At 41.8% G+C, this 14291-nt stretch overlaps 1 long non-coding RNA gene across 2 annotated transcripts; it reads left to right on the forward strand.

Moving 5' to 3' along the window:
• The first annotated feature begins 324 nt into the window (after positions 1 to 324).
• Positions 325 to 13848, forward strand: LOC149441401 (uncharacterized). Of its 2 annotated transcripts, XR_016307377.1 has the most exons (4): positions 327 to 466; positions 610 to 830; positions 13546 to 13585; positions 13666 to 13848. It is a non-coding gene; the product is annotated as an uncharacterized LOC149441401 (long non-coding RNA). The 2 variants fall into 2 exon arrangements; XR_016307376.1 differs by lacking the exon at positions 610 to 830 and having other exon boundaries at positions 325 to 466.
• The last annotated feature ends 443 nt before the right edge of the window (positions 13849 to 14291 follow it).

Genomic DNA, 14291 nt, shown 5'->3' on the forward strand with positions numbered 1-14291 from the left:
GTGCGCTTTGCCTGTTTCTTCCAGATCTTTGCAGTAATCCAGTGTGAAACTTCTTCTCTGTGCAGGAGCTTCCTGTATTAAAGACCGGCCACAGCTGCTCTCTCTTCTTGTGCAGGGTGACTGGTCTTCTATATCCTTTGTGGCTATTGAGGAATATATTCAAATGAAAGTTTTTGTGCTTAGAGTTCAGCTTTAAGTCCTAAACATGGATTATTTTCCCTGGTTAAAGTTTAATGCTTCAGTTACAGTTATGGCCGGCATGTTCCTTTAAATAAACAGCAGCAGTATGACAGAATTGTTTGTGTTCTTCCATAGATTTCTTACATAGTGATGAAGAGGAAGTGCTACGTGTTGCTCACACTTCCTCTCTCTGAACTTTATAACTGTCCTTTAAGACCATCGGCTTGCTCACTTCCATTACGTCAGGCATGCTTCTTGGGGCGAGAAAACTAGGCTGTAAAAGCAGGTAAGGGGGAAATATTCAGCGCTCTCACTCCTACACTCCAGCTATCTGGCTATGCAAATGACAGCCAGGGGAATTTTGTAGCAATGTTTCATACTTTACAAAAAGTTTCTTGGCTAATGATAGCGATCGATTTCTTATAACAGAGACTGGAAACTCCAAGCAGCCCACTGGTTGATGATCATTAAAAGAAATGTAAGAGAGAGGGAAGCAAGTCAGCAATTGTCTAAGTGACGTATACATCAGGACATTCCATTCTTTAAATGAAGCAGAACAAAAATGATCGTCTTCTAATGAGTGACATCAACCAATCTGATTTCAGTTTGTTAGTCAGCACTCTGAAATATGTCTTCTGATTTTTTATTAGGTAATGGCTGCACTAAGAATAAGCTCTGTTTTATTAGTTATTATATATGTTTATAGTCAGGATGGATTCACTTCTTCAGCTTTAAATCTATGTATCTAATACACGTACAGCATTACCTTCCATGTGGTTTAAACCGGTCCCCATTACAGCATTTTTTTCAGTATTTGCATACATGTTAATATCTGCATATTTGGCTGTAAAATTGAAAGCAGAGGCCCTGTAGCATAAAAAAGACAGTTGTTGCAATTTTAATTTTGCACTCTTGACGCAATATTAACTCAATAATAAGCATTGCAGTCAGTGAACGCAATAATAACCCCAACATTGGTGTCAGTGGACGCAATAATAATCCTAACACTGGTGTCAGCGGATGCAATAATAACCCCAACATTGGTGACAGTGGACGCAATAATAATCCTAACACTGGTGTCAGCGGATGCAATAATAACCCCAACATTGGTGACAGTGGACGCAATAATAATCCTAACACTGGTGTCAGCGGATGCAATAATAACCCCAACATTGGTGACAGTGGACGCAATAATAATCCTAACACTGGTGTCAGCGGACGCAATAATAACCCCAACATTGGTGACAGTGGATGCAATAATAACTCCAACATTGGTGACAGTGGAAGCAATAATAACTCCAACATTGGTGACAGTGGAAGCAATAATAACATCAACATTGGTGTCAGTGGACATAATAATAAGCCCTGCATTGGTGTCAGTGGATGCAATAATAACTCCCAACATTGGTAAAAGTGGACAAAATAATAACCTATACCATTGTCGTCAGTACTATTACCCCCACACCGTTACATTGGTGGTCAGTGGCAGTGAAATTTAACCCCCATCCTTTGCTGGACAGAATAGAAAGTTGCCCCCCATCCCCCCTTCTTGCATTGGCGGTCATAGTAGTGAAAGTTAACTCCTCCCCATCCTCCTTCATGCTCTAGTGGTCATAGCAGTGAAAGTTAAGCTTCCCATTGGCCATGGCACTCAAAGTTAATCCCTCCTGTCATGGCAATGAAAGTTAACCTCACAATCCCCCTTTATGCACTAGTGGTCATATAGCAGTGAAAGTTACCCCCCCCCCCATGGTCATGGCACTGAAAGTTAATCTCCCATTCATGCAGTAGTGATGTCATAGTAGTGAAAGTTAACAACCCATTGGTCACAGCATTGAAAATTAACACCTCCCCACCACCACCACCAGTAGTAGCAGTGAAATTACCCTTATGACCCCTTCATGCGCTAGTAGTCATAGCAGTGAACATTATTTCCTCCACTAAAAATTATCCCCCCCCCCCCAGTCATGGCAGTAAAAGTTAACCCCCTCCCCCCAATCCTCTTTTTCTCTCTTCCAGCACTAGTGGTCATAACAGTGAAAGTTAATCTCCCTCCACCACTGATCATGGCAAAAAGCCATCCCCATTCCTTTCTATCACATGCTCTCGCATTTGTTTGCATTTGTCATTTGTTTGACTTGCTTTGAGCGGCTTTTTACTTTCTTCAAAGTATAACTAAAGGTAAAACTTTTTTCTACTTTTGGATAGAGTGGAGAGGGATTAGAGCCCCCTTCAGGTTTTTACTGTCATCTGTACCCCCATTAGGAAGAGTCACTCTCTGTGTCCTGTTTACCTTTACAGCTGAAATTGAAAGAAAAATCCCACATTTTGGGTTGCCACAATAACCAGGAATAGAGGGGAATTTTCCAATGAGGACACTAGTACCGGTGGCCATAGTGACAACCAGGGATTCTCTCATTTTGGAGATATTTACTCTCACTTCCTGTTTTTGCTATAGGACAGGAAGTGAAAGGAAATCTCACAGATGGCAAAAAAATGATATGGGTCATAACCCTTCCTTACTTTACAAAATGGAAAAAAAAATATTACCTTTAGTTTTACTTTAACATTTCTTACATATGTTTATATATTCTATACGTTATCCCCTTGAACATACAAAAAACGTGTCCATTTTGTAATTTGCTCTATTATATGGGACAGTCGACCTCTCGATATCTGTTCCCAAGAAAAGCGTGACATCATTGGCATGAGGCCAATTTCCTATTATCTACCATTTATAATGAACTTGCTTCATCTTCTAATTAATAAAGCCGTTTCTGAGGTAAATGGTGCTATTTCTATTTACAGTATTAGTTAATTATTTTGACACAGCTAACTTTATTTGCAGTCAGCCCATCTGTTCACACATTAGTAAGTGTCTGTGTTTAGCACCTATCATCAGTAATGAATACTCCGAGGTGTCTCTAGTTTTGGAGAACCTTAGAGACATAGTACATATATATATATCAGGTTTTTTGTCTGCAAATGGCTGTTGGCAGAAGATGAACAATGCTAACATTGTACAACTGTTTCATAGAAAATGTATTGTGAGAACATATTGGCTACAAAAACAAATTGAATACATTTATTTTTTGCTACTTTCATGACCAAAATGGGAAATCTCATTGTCGGTGAGCTTGCAGTGGTCTTGGTGACTTTCCCCTCACTTTATTCAGATAAACCTTTAGGCCTCATTCACACCTGAGCATTTCATGGCTGATTTCAAAGGCGTGACAACACTGGAGCTGAAGGCCTGTTCACACCTGAGTGCTGTGTTACTCCTAGCCTTTCCTGTGAAGCTCCATAAACTTTAAAATCTAACCTTTTTTTTAGTTTTGGCTATAGTGGAGATGAATTAGAACACCTGTTAGGTTTTAATTGCTGTCTGTACCCCCATTGGGGAAATTCACCCTCTCTATTTTTCCTGTTCACCATTATCACTGGGAGTGAGCGTGAAAGAAAATCACAAATTTTGGGTTGTCACCGGAACAGAAATAGAGGGGAAATCTGCCAATGAGGACACTAGTTCTGGTGAGAACCAAGGATTCCATTACTTTGGAGAGATTTATTCTCACTTCCTGTTTTGGCTAGGAAGTGAAGGGAAAGTGAAGGGAAATATCCCCAGTGGAACACAGATAGCAAAAAATGCTGTCCAAACTAAAAAAAAACATTTTTCTTTTAGTTTTACTTTTTTGGAAGCACCTTAAAAATGAATGTGTTCTTAGGTGCTATCATTAACCACTTGCCCTCCTGAGGATTTACCCCCCTTCCTGACCAGGCCATTTTTTGTATTACGGCGCTGCATTACTTTAGCTGATAACTGAGCGGTCATGCAATGCTGCACCCAAATTAAATTTATTTCCTTTTTCTTCCCACGACTTGAGCTTTCTTTCGATGGCATTTTATTTTTTGCGCTATAAAAAAAAAGTCCGTCAGTTTTGAGGAAAAAAACAATATTTTTGACTTTTTGCTATTAAACATGTCCAGTAAAATTTAAAAAAAAAATCAAATATCGTCAAAAATTTAGGGCAAAATGTATTCTGCTATGCGTCTTTACTAAAAAAAAAATCCCAGTACGTGTGAATTAATTAGTTTACGTGAAAGTTATAGCTTTTACAAATGGCAGTATATATACTGGAATTTTTATTATTTATTTTTACTAGTAATAGACTTATAGCGGGACTGTGGCACCAATACAGTGCTAGAAAAAAGCACTTACACTGTACTAATGGCACTGGGCAGGAAGGGGTTAACATGAGGGGTGATCAAAGGGTTAACTGTGTGCTGTGTGCTGTTTCACAGTAAGCACTGTGTGTGTGCTTCAGTGTAATCACACTGCTTTGAATGCCTGTGCTGTGAACAGCCATCCAAAGCAGTGTGCCCAAGCTGACAGGGAGGAGATCTGTATTGTTTACATGCAGTTCTCCTCCCCATCGGAGATGCTCGGCAATCACTGGGTGCTGGCGAGTAATCACCGGCCGGGACCCGGTGCCTGACAGCCGCTGCCGCGAGCAGCGGCCCGGGTAGGGGCGCGTGAGCGGTTTGCGCATGCCCCCCTACCTGGAAATGCAAAATCACGTATATATACGTGATTTTGAATACCCGTTCCACCCTGTAGCAGTATATCTGCTATAGGGTGATTGGGAAGCGGGTAAAAAGTCTTTGATGCCAAAAATGTGCAATTCTGTTCCTGTGTTACACATATAAATGTGCATAAAAATGTGTAAAAAAATGCATAAACACACATGAAAAAAACAATTAAAATATATACTATGCTATGCTCACACTTAGTGGGAACAAGGCCTTAGGCTTGGAGCCTAAAAGAGTCGCTAACGATTAGTTGCCTCTATTGAAACACATGGGCAATTTTAGTTGACCAATGGGCAGTAAGGTCTGTGCACAATTTGGCACGGTACCACTTTTTTTATTTTTTATTTATTTAATTTATTCACTCCCACGTTTTGTCACTTTTTCTTCCTTTTGTGTGTGTTTTTCACAGGATGGAGGGTGTGGGTCCTCGGGCCTTCCCTGAAGTCTAGGGGGAGGATGTGTGGCCTTTTGGTTCCTTCCTCCCCTGATCCCTAGGGGGTTTTCTCTTCGGGAGAGCCCCCTGACCAAGTACTGGGTGTCTGGCTTCGGCTGGACACAAGGAACGGTGGTCCACCAGGCCTTTTGGCCAGGAGGACCAAATGGGAACCTTGTCCCTGTCAGGAGCTTTGTGCCCCGGGGGATCAGGGTAGTGGTCCAGCCCCTTTAGGAGTAGGACAAAAGCACACCCTTAAGTGCACTTTTTCGTGTGGTGTTCGCACTTGCACTTTTTTTGTGATCACTTACGGGTTTTTCGTTTTAGTTTGCACGTTTGCGGACTTAAAAATAAAAAAAATAATGGGCAGTACATTAACACCATGCTCCAATTCAGTCCCACCATGAGGAATTGCAGCTCTTCTTTTTAGCTCGTTGATTTTAATAGGATGCTGTGATTATTTGGTGTTTTTTTTTCTATATAATTAGGTTATTTAATGCAAATGCATTTTTTTTTACTGGTCTGCGATGATCTATTTGGGGGGCATTGCAGAGCACAAAGACAACAATTTCAGACTCAACATTTCCCTAGCGAAAACTCTCTATAAAAATACTTTTTCAGACAGAGACCTTGCACAAGCAGGTTTAGGCCACAATCTTCTTTTAAAAATATAACCTGTTATAAATACAAATAACAGCAAGATGACAATAAAATGTGTGGCGCTATAAACTGCACTGTTTCCTTTTCACTTTTATTTGCTTAAAATGTATGCACAAACTTTTTTTTTTTTTTTAGTTTTGGAAAGCATAAGCAATAGTTAAGGCCCATGTTTTTGCCCATGTGCCATCTGACAGATTTTCCTTCACTTACTGTCACAAAGACACTGCAGGAAGTAAGAAGAGATCTCAACAAACTGAGGGGACAATCCCTCTTGGACAGTTGTCCTCAGAACAGGTCTCCCTATGGAAAAGTTCACCTCACATTCTGTTCTTGAGACTAATCAAAAATTTAAATGATTTTCTATTTCCCATCGCTTTCTGCACCAGGGACCATGGTCACCAGTGTTAATCATTTGGGTAAATTTTCCCAGCAGGTAGGAGGGAGCCATGTGCATTCATATTTAGAGGACCTGTGAGGTGACTGAAGGCATTGGAGCTGTTCATCCAATGGGGAGAATTGTAGACTAAATTCAGATCAATTTCTATGCATACATGATTGTTAATCACCTCTTAGAAAAGCTATAAGTCTTCAAGTGTAGCTATGACAATGTTGCTGTTCAAAGGTGATTACGTTGTTCTTCTATAGATATAATGGAGAACTTAAATGATGAGGCAGGTACCAAAAGACAACAAGTGTTTTACTGGCTGGATCATCAAATCAAAATAATAAAAAAAAATAAAATAAAAGCTAAACTACTATTTTTTCCTCAGGTGCATTTCAGGAACATCTAGAGAAGTTAGAATGTATTGTGGTTGAAATAATTTCTATGTCTGGTGTAGCTTGAAATATCTGGCCAGGGAGCCATGGAGGAGGGGATCCCCTTTTAATTTATGGGGAGGCCCTTACCCTCTGGAACAGTGGCCTCCAAACTGCAGTTATGCCTTTATCCGGCCCGTGGGGCACTGTTCCTACCACTGATATGTGGCTCTGTTACTCCTACTGATATGAGACACTATTCCTCCCATTGATATAAGACACTATTCCTTGCACTGACACCAATGGGGAGGCATGGTTTCTCCCACTGATACCAATGATGGGGCACTGTTCCTTCCACCGATACCAGTGATGGGGCAGTATTCTTCCCACGATACCAATAATGGGGCATTATTCTTCCTTCTACTTACCACCAAGTCTGAGACGTTGTCTACTCCAACTAATGCTAGGGCATTTTCTACTCTCACTGGCCCCAGTCTGACCCTCCTAAAGTCTGGAGACCCCTGCTTTAGAATATTGTCCTACATTCCACAAGTCTGGGCTTTCAGGCATTAGATCACCCTTGTTGGGTGTCCCCTCTCCCTGGCTCTCTATCCCAGGGAATTTAGCCTGTTGCTTGCTACTGTGACATGATGTACCTACTATATGTACTTAATGATTTCTTTAAAAGAGAGACACTTCTCCTAAAGCCTTTAGTTTTTTTGTATGTTGAAAAATGTAAGAAAAAAAAACATTTATGCAAAAAAAAAAAGCTATTACGGCCGGCCACTACATCTAGGGAACTGTAAGCTGTAATACATTACATTTTTGTTTTTGGGTTTAGATATGCTTTCAATTATGCATCAAGAAAATGCTCCCCATTATTCTAGATTTAACCAGCACTGAGGCTGGAAGCAAGACCAATCATCATACAAAGTACTCTGATAATCCATCAGTTCTCAAAAAGCCACTCATAATCAATTTTTGTCAATGTTTTACTGAAGTTGCTTGTAGGTCACCTCCATACCCAACATGTGCCTTGTCAATTATAAAGCATGTTTCATTATAGAACAGAAAAAGTCTAACCTCCTTTTAAGACAGCTAACCACATTTCCTGTAAAGCTGAAGAAGATCTTCATTCATATAAGAAGATGGTACTTGCCTAGTTTTGCTGTGTTGTATCCAAGCATCGGGCTGAACAGTATATGGTTCCCCCTTAAGAGCACACCACACATTTCCTGTACTTCCTCCTCTGTCGCTGACACACCACTGCAGAAACAAATCATCCAAACGTGTTTTACCATCATCGCCCTGCTCTCTCGCCTCTGTCAGATCACCAAAAGTCAGCCCCAAAATGCAGGCGACCCTTTTATATAAGAGATAAGAATGACTCACGCCTGTTACAGCTAGTTTCTGTAAATTCCCACCATTTCCATCTCTTCTCGGAATCAAAAAAGGGGGAAAACAAATATGTGATTAAGAAAGTAAAATAAGTTTAATAATAAAATACCTCTAACAGAAATGGACTTTCCTTGTTCATTATATATGTAAAATTAAAAAGTACCTGATCATAATTACTGGCCCAGACTTATAGCAGAACTTCAATCTGCAAAAAAAAGTTTGCCTCTATGCCGCTGCCTCTTTTCTCCCCACAGTAATAATAGTTTTTTTTGGGTGCTTTTGTTTTTGTTTTGGGTTTTTTTCTGACTGCCCCACTCCTGCTGCCATTCTGGCCTAGGTCAGAATGACATGTCCTGCTCCTGAAGCCCAGGAGGCCATGAAAGCCCGTTCACAGAACAACCAGGGAGCTGGACTGTCTGAAACCAGAAGAAAAAACTGGCTGAGGATGACGAAGATGGCACAGACACGTGAACAGCAGATTTTTGCAGGACAATGCTGTATCTGCTGGGCAGGCGAGTGTGTTTTTTGAATATAACCCATCATAACAGGTAAGTGGGAATTCGGTTGGGGGAGTTAGTGGCAGGATAAATAGTACCTTAACTGGCAAAACAGTATGTGCAAGCTACCTATGCTCTTACTCACAGTTCATAGTTTGTGTGAGTGGTATAAAGATTACATTTAATAAATCAGTGGAGCAGGGAATGATATGAATTGTTTATTAACTTCTTGCCATCGGCTGCACGCATATATGCGGCCTCTCGGCGGGTGGGCCTTAACGCCAAGAGGCTGCATATATGTATACCCACAAAAAACAGAACTGTGTTGAGAGCTTGCACTGTGCATGCTCCCAGCACAACTACCGGTAGTTAGCAGAAGGCTCCTGATCTCTACCTGTGATCAAGAGCTTTCCAATCATGTGACCGCTGTGACAGCTAATCATTGTGGTCACATGATCACAAACCCCACTCCGTCCTGCTTCCCAGCATATAAAACCCCTTAAAGGTCGTGGAGGAGCAAGGAGGTTAATATCACATGGGTGCCCTCTATTCCATTACGGCAGGGCATCCAAGACTTGGATCAGAACTGAAACAGATGTCACATATGTGACAGCCATGTCTTTTCCATTTTTTCCCCAGCCTTGTGATGGAGATGTGTAGCACTCACCACTGAAGGAGTTTGTTTGGGCCCTCCTATACTGTCAAGGGATAAACAATTCCATAGCTGCCTCAGTGCACTTACTGTCCCACCAGTGGTGACCAATTGATTGATTTCAACACCATTGATCTTTTACTGGCAGAGAGTTTTTTTGAACTCTGAGCGAGATAAGGTTAGGGTAGAAGACACCCTTGAGGTCACAGCAGACTCTGGTGCTTAGACAAAACTACATACCCTCAGCTTTCACAAGTAAAAAGTATGAGCTTAGACCTAGACTCTGGTCTTGTTTCATGAGCACATGGTTGTCCTGCCCTCCGTAAGCAGCTAGTGTAGGAGGATGAGACATCCAAAGTACACCCTCCCTCAGGCAGGACCCCAGGTGGGAGAGAGCTTCAAAAGTAAGATAACACCCACATATTTAAGTCCTCTCCCAGCCTGCACCACTGGCAATAAGCCTTCTAGTGGTTGGCCCGGGGGACATAAATATTCATAAGCCAACATTATTGGGTTCATGTGCTCTAATGCCATGGACACTTCCCAGGAGCAGACAAAGGCAAACAATAACACTGGGCTTAGGGGAGACCAAGTGAAAACTAAACCGTTTTAGCTTAGGCTGATTTCAGCCAATCAACAATAATTTTAAACGGTCACTCCTGCTTAGGGAAGGGTGGCTACACATGTAGTTCTTATGAGTGGCCAGGTGTAAAAGGACGTACATTCGCCCACATCCAGTCAGATCAGTAAAAGCAGACTTGAATGCAAGCTTATTGTGCTCAGTCTGAGAAACCTGAATGGACTGATGTACACAGATGCACATCTGCTTGCATCTGAAGGCCTATAGGGATACATTGCAGTCCATTCTTATCTGACTAATCACAGGTCAAAAAATGATTATCGCAAAGCCTGTGTGAAAGAGGCCCTAATGTGAAATGGTCTATGTACTCTGTATGTTATGTAACAATGGTAGAAGCAATATGTAGCCTATACTACACCCTACCAGGGCTGCTGTTAGAAACCACGAGGCCCCTTACATCCAACCTGACATGGCCCCATACAGCCAACCTAACAGGGCCCTCCCCATCCCCACAAAAAAAACCCAGTTTACTATGCTTCAATTATAAATTAATATAGTGAGTGATTGGTACTGGGAGAGGAGAAGAACCCAGCTTTCAGCTGCTGCAGAGAGCCATACAGAGGACTGGTTCCAGTAATTTCCCCGTTCACCCTTCTGCCCACATCTGATTCACCCAGCTGCCTGGGCCCCCCTGCAGGCCTGAGCCCTGTACAGGAGGACTGGTCCTGCAATGACGGTAGTCATCATCTCCCCTACTGTCCACTCCACCAATCTATGCTGCAATGAAGAAAAGTTGATCCCCCAGGAATCTTCACAATCCAACAATTTCTGAAGTTTAGAATACCTGTTCCTCCACTGCAAGCAGTGGTTCCTTCTGTCAGCCCCTATAGGACAAAGTAGTGATGCAGGGGCTTGCAGATCAAACCACATAGCATAGTCGGAGACCAGTTTCTGGAATTGTCGGTTCTTGAAGATTCTTTGCGCTTCTCTTCATGATAGTGGATGACAGCTGTCTGGGCAGCAAGAGAGGTTTGTGTTAATAATTATTTAAGTTATTATTTCAGAGTTTAATGTAAAGTAATGTTTAATGTGATTATCATGTTTTTAAAAGATTGCACTTCCATATTTTTGCTTACTGTTGTAAATTTAGAGAATTCTAGATTAGGCACTAGAGTGAACTCTCTCAGTGTCTTAGTGAAATGAGTCCCTAACTCTCTTTTAACATCTGTTGAGATAAGATGCTAACCACCTAGGGAGTGCATAGATTTTAAATTGGCCAACTGGTAAGGGCAGAAAGTCCGGGAGACTACATTAATCTCTGCACGCTCCCAGCACACGTCCGGTACTCACCTCTCCTCTTTCTATTGGGACTTTTCTCGATCATGTAACCGCCGTGATGGCGAATCATGGTGGTCACATGACCCTAAAACCCCGCCCCGCCTCCTGGCTTCTGCAACCCTTAAAGGGTCGGGAGACGACGGCACCAAGGGGATAAAGCACATATCCACTTTATTGAAAAGCAACTTAAAAACACCATACTGTATGCCAGTGGGGGGGAGGTTCACGTGTATCACGCTAACCTCAGCTCTTAATCAAAACTGGATCAGCACACACGCTGAAGGATTGTGGAGTGTGGGAGTGGTAATCCTACCTGGAGCAGCGCTACCTTCTCTGTCTAAAATTAAGTTGACTTTAATCGTCCAGTCATGTAAAATCCTATTATCTTGAATTGCCCTGCATGTGACTTGGTATTTAGAGTGAACACAGCTTCACTATTCTATCTGAACCTTTACATTAGTAAATCAATCCCTCAACTTGAATTGTGCAATGGAGCAGTAAAAACAACTGTAAAGCAGATAGCAGAGCTGGAGTATGTAATGTGTAAATATGGCTGCACCCATGTAAATATACTCTCACCAGCCACTTTATTAGGTACACTTCAATTGCTTGGTAACATAAATTGCTAATCAGCCAATCACATGGCAGCAACTCAATGCATTTAGGCATCTAGACGTGGTGAAGGTAACTTGCTGAAGTTCAAACTGAGCATTAGAATGGGGAAGAAAGGGGATTAAAGTAACTTTGAACATGGCATGGTTGTTAGTACCAGACAGATTGGGCTGAGTATTTCAAAAACTGCTAATCTTCTGGGATTTTCACGCACAACCATCTCAGGGTTTACAGAGAATGCTCCAAAAAAGAGAAAATATCCAGTGAGCAGCAGTTGTATGCAGGAAAATCAATTGTTGATGTCAGAGATCAGAGGAGAATGGGAAGACTGATTCGAGATGATAGAAAGGCAACAGTAACTCAAAAACCCACTCGTTACAACCAAGGTATGCAGAATGCCTTCTGATTGCACAACACGTCGAACCTTGAAGCAGATGGGCTACAGCAGCAGAAGACCACACCTGGTGCCACTCCTGTCAGCTAAGAACAGGATACGGAGGCTACAATTCACACAGTCCCACCAAAATTGGACAGAAGATTGGAAAAATGTTGCCTGGCCTGATGAGTCTCAATTTTCCTAGAGATGGTTGTGAGTTAAAATCTCAGTAGATCATCAGTTGTTTAAATACTCAGACCAGCCTGTCTGGCACCAACAACCATGCCACATTCAAAGTCACTTAAATCCCCTCTCTTCCCCATTCCCCTCCCAATGCTCGGTTTGAATGTCAGCAAGTCGTCTTCACCATGTCTAGATGCCTTAATGCATTGAGTTGCTGCCTTGTGATTGGCTGATTAGCAATTTGTGTTACCAAGCAATTGAACAGGTATACCTAATAAAGTGGCTGGTGCTAGACTATTTTGCACCCTGGGCAAGACCAGATACTTGCGCCCCCTCAAAAAAAAAGATAAATAAAAACACATTTTAAAAATGGCAGAAAATATTAAATCAACAAAACATGAAACTGCTACATTTCTTTTACTTTGCAAAAATAAGTGCCATAAGATGCCACCAGCATGATTATTAAAGACAAAAACTGTGTCACGGACAGACTGTATCTGTGGCTGGCAGTGGCAGGGTCACAGCTGCAGTGAGTGGAGGATGATGGATCCACACCCTAACAGATCCCCGCCTGCAATTCCCTAGGCAATGGGGGGAGATAAAACTCTGTGACAGCAGACAGCCCAGGCAAAACACACACAGAGAACACCTGAACTGAGCTATCCTACACAGTGACAGATCGGACGCAACACACCACCAACACTGACACAGATCAGCAGGCCCAGCAGGCACTAGAAGAGCAGGCTTTGGGATTGTGATGATGTCATCACTCACTGACACATTGCACATGTGATGAATGACCAGCCGAGTCACACTCACACAGACACAAGACATCAGACATTACCTTCCTCCGCTGATGAATGGGAAGAGAAGGGCTGGAACTCCACAGTGATCAGCAGCCGCCAGCCAGTTTGCAGTAAGGGACTTAGTCTGAGAGGAACATTGGAAGGAGCGGCAGCTCAGCTGCTACAATGGCATCTTCCTCTGTCCTTTCTTTCTTCCCTCTGCCACCCCTCCTCTCAGCTGGAGGGTCATTCATAATGTGGCGGCATCACACAGATAGAGAGTTCCGGTCTGTGCTGTGCCCAGGTGCCCCTAAGTGGCAGTGTGTCCTAAGCAGCTGCCTAGTTTGCCTAATGGAAGCACCATCCCTGTGGCTAGTGAGTGTATAATATGCATAAAAGTCTGTAAATGATTATTGCATGTTGAGTAGATGGTTTACATCAAGCAAAGCTCTGTTTAATAGTTATGTAAAAAAAAAAACATCTAAACTTACTCTACCATTTTCAGACTGAATCAGCATTAACTGACAACAGGAACATTGCAAGAGGTGAGCATAATAATAATCATAATCTGAATAATATTGATAATAATATGTAATGTATCATCATTCTCCTTGTGTTTCTGTAGGTATCCTCAGGGGACAGTTATTCCCAGAACTCAATAAATAAAATATGAATTGGCTTATATCGAAAAAGGCCTTGAAGAAGATGTAGGAGTTTGCATGATTGTGGTGGAGATGTTAGAATATAACCTTCAATGTAAACACATAAACAATACAAATGCACATAAACCTCCTTTAAGATGTAACAATGATTTTGTGTTTGTTGAAATTTCATCAAAATTACCCATTAATGTCATCCAGCATTGCTATGCAAAATCAGCATGTAAAAAAAGTATTTTGTCTATGTGTTACATGGCTTTGTTTATAAAAAAAAATCCTTATCAGACCATGACACTATGTGAAACAAAGTCATGTGATCACTATAACAGCTCTGAAAACAGCATAAAGACATTTCCTGTCCTTATGTACTTTGTAGACAATGTAGTGGGAGCTCTTGCTGTGTGTAGTGGCTTTGTTTATAAACAAAGCCATAGAAGACCCTGTTGCTACGTATATCAGCAAAGCCTTGTGATCGCCTTATCCCCACTGACATAGGTGATAGGTGGATTTTTTTGATAAACAAAGGCCTAGGGTTAGCATTATGGTTAGCATTATTGCTATGGTAAAAGCTGAACTCTAGCCTTTCCTTCTG

Source organism: Staurois parvus, unplaced genomic scaffold (genome assembly GCF_062004578.1).
Source record: "Staurois parvus isolate SC_StPar_1 unplaced genomic scaffold, SC_StPar_1.0 ptg000988l, whole genome shotgun sequence".
NCBI lineage: Eukaryota > Metazoa > Chordata > Amphibia > Anura > Ranidae > Staurois > Staurois parvus.